We start from the raw sequence: 3,596 nt of genomic DNA on the forward strand, positions 1-3,596 counted from the left end.
AGTTAGAGCATTTGCTTACATGAGATAGATAAATGAGTCCAATGTAACAGAATATTCCCGTTTGCAATCACAGTAAAAGTTGGGCCCTCTTATTGTACATTTAGCTTCCACTATGGTTAGAATTTTTTATCTATCTAGATCTAGAAATTTGTGTTTGCTCATATATTATTCTGCATCGTGCACTCTTTCTCTGCATCATATGGCAGAAATCTTCCAACACCAACACAAAAGACCGAAAATTTGAATTTTTTTAGTTTGGTCTTTGGTTTGTCAGTTTTTATGCCTAGCACTAGCTCCAAGGTTGAAAAAGTTCACGAAAATTGAAATTAGTTAATCAATTCGTAAAATTCACGATTGATAAAAAATTGTGAAATTGAAAAGTTTATTGATTTGAAAATATGTTCACGAATTAAATACTTTTTCACAGGAGCCTGGCAGACTAGGCCAGCCCATTGTTGCTCGCGAAAATAGGAAAAATTAAAATAACGGTTTTAAGTAAATATATAAATTATGATTTTAAATACGTTTTTCTTTAAACCTAGCATGGATGCCTACCTTGGGCATGCCCACCTACTGGAAAAAGATTAAAGTTACGTGAACAATAGATGGCCTGACGTGTCGCAACTAGTTCGCTATACTTAGCCGCATACAACAAACCAAGCCGGCCAGACATTATTAGCACGTACTAGTATCTATGATTTTTTATCACATACCGTATCAGGGGTAAAAAGGTCTTTTCATGTGTCAATTAACACCTTTAAGGCTTAAATGGACGAAAATGTTATAAAGGGCATAAAATTTAGACTTGATGTTATATAAGGAGGAAAATATTTTTCGGTGTCAAATAGGGAAACAAAATTTAACACAGTGTTAAATAAGGAATTCTCCCTCCAAACATAGACCATGTTCAACGAGGGGGTTCGAATAGGCAAGAAGACTGACCACAATGTTTCCCGATATCTTTAAAATGACCCCAACGTTTTCAAGCAGGTGGGCATGACCATGGTAGTTATCCATACCAGGTTTGAATGATTTTTGACACCGTATGCAGGTTACAACAAGTCCACCCATTTGTCGGCCTTTTTTGACCGAGAGAACTCTGGAAAATGCAAAATTTGTCAAAAAAACAAAACAACTTGGCATGTTGCCCTGAATTGGTCATACAAGGTCATGAAAAAAATTGAGGTCATTTCAAGGATGTCGAGAACAATGTACTCTCACCTGAACACCCTCCATTGATCATGGTCTATGTTTGGACATCCTTCAAATCACCGCAACTTTTGTAAGCATATGGGCATGTACATGGTAGGCATCCATGTCAAGTTTGAATGATTTTCGACACCCTATGCAAGTTGAGACACGTTCGGCCATTTATCGGTCTTTTTTGATGGAGAAAACTTTAGAAAGTGCAAAAAGATTCGAAAACCAAAACAGCTTGGCATTGTGCCTTGAATTGGTTGCACAAGGCCACAGAAAAAAATGTGCCATTTCCAGGATGTCAAAAGATACGTGCTCTCAATGGAGCCTTCTTGGCTTTAGGCCTACTCCCTCCGTCCGTGAATAAGTCTACATCTAGTTTTTGTCTTAAGTCAAAGTTTTAAAATTTTGACCAACTTTCTAGGAAAAAGTAAAAGCATTTATGGCACTAAATTAGTGTCACTAGATCCGTTTTGAAATGTACTTTGGTAATATACCAATTTGATGTCATATGTGGTACTATCATTTTCTATAAAGTTGGTCAAAATTTTAAAACTTTGATTTTGAAAAAAAGCTAGATGTACACTTATTCACGGACGGAGGGAGTACGTGAATATGATCTATTTTTGAACACTTGAAATAACCACAAATCTTGCAAGCAGGTGGACATGCCCATGGTAGGCATTCGTGTCAGATTTGAACGATTTTTGACACAATATGCAAGTTGCGACACGTCCGGCCATTTGTCCATTTATTTTACCGAGAAATCTTTAGAAAATACAAAATTTATCAAAAACAAACACAAATTGACATGGTGCCTTGAATTGGTCATACAACACCATGGAAAAAAATGGAACCATTTCAAGGATGTCAGGAAACAACACGCTCTCAGATGGAGCCTTTTGTGCGAACACCCTCCATTGAACATGGTGTCTTTTTGGACATTCATTAAATGACCTCAACTTATGCCAGATGGCATGCTCATGGTAGGCATCCATGTCATGTTTGAAAAATATATTTAAAATCATAATTTAAACAAGTACTTCAAACTATTATTCTATTTTTCCCTGTTTTCGTGCATGACAGTGAATCGGCGCAGTCAGACGCCTCCTGTCAATAAAGTATTTAATTTGTGTTATTTTTTCAAATTCGTGAACTTGTTTTTAAACCAATGAACTTTTTTCAATTTTGCGAGCTTCTTTGTCAAATTTGTGATTTTTTTTTTCAAATTGATGAATGTTTGTCCTCCTTGGAGCTGGAGTGTTCGTGTGGCCCTAGGCTGGTCTATCAAAATTGAGGTCCCTGTGTCAAAATCTAAGATGGCCCTATGTTGTTAGAGAAAAAACTTCTGACTGGATCAAGTTGTCTTCTATGGCAGGCTGCGTGCATAAAAAGTATTTCGAGGTGTTCTTTTTATTAGCCTTAATATTTTTTTAGGCATTTTGATGAAACGGCTAGAAACAACAAAGGTGTTTCCTCACATGCCTAAAGTGAATGAGGCGTTTTGGCATTTTAGAAAGTATCTCCACAATGGTAGGAAGCCTACAATTAATAATTTATATACTTATAGAAATTTGAAGTCATAAAGGCTATTGCACTTCATCTAACTATAAAAAACTTGTACTGTCTAGCTGGTCGCCTATGTTTTTTTACAAGCATTATTATTGGAGAGGTTGCTAGATCGAGTGTGAATAAAACGAACTATTTCTTAAGGGATTGATGGGTCGATGGATTGGTTTTGAGCACCGGCCTAGTGTGTTCTTATATACTGTGCATTCTGGAGGACGAGGTAACGAGCTCGATTCCACGAGCGAACTTGACCCTTTTTTCCTGTATTTTTATGTCTTGCTTTGAATGGCAAGTGGCCTATCGCCTTGTGGGCTGGCCCAGCTCGTTTGTACACAGACCGTGTATCGAAAATATTAATACGAACAACATACTTTCAGAAAACAACCATCATGTCCTTCATTATGAAGAGGTATGAGGTAATCACAACCGTTGTTGTGTTTAGGGAGGTCTACCAAAGCGGAAGTGACAAGTTAAAACAAGAACATGCAGTAGCTCAGAGAAATTAAGAGTTTCAAGACATACCCACAAACGAACTACCTAACTTTTTTAGAACGAACTGTAGGCAAATTAGCTCCTAACAGACGGATCAAATCTGGTATATGGGTTCTGTAGAGGAAGATGATAAAACTACAAAACAGGCGGCTGTTCGTCGGCGTGGGCTGCCCATGTGAGTGTGAGGTTCCTCAACTCTTTAGCAACCACAGCGTATTGGGCCAGGAAGCCACCGTCCAGCTCGACGTAGCCCTTTTGTCACAGATCGGCACGGACCCGGCTCTGGAGCTTCACCGGCCTACAGCAGCCTTAACATCCCATCCCCTGAGAAGCCCCTC

Source organism: Triticum dicoccoides, chromosome 3A (assembly GCF_002162155.2).
Source record: "Triticum dicoccoides isolate Atlit2015 ecotype Zavitan chromosome 3A, WEW_v2.0, whole genome shotgun sequence".
NCBI classification, from domain to species: Eukaryota; Viridiplantae; Streptophyta; class Magnoliopsida; order Poales; family Poaceae; genus Triticum; species Triticum dicoccoides.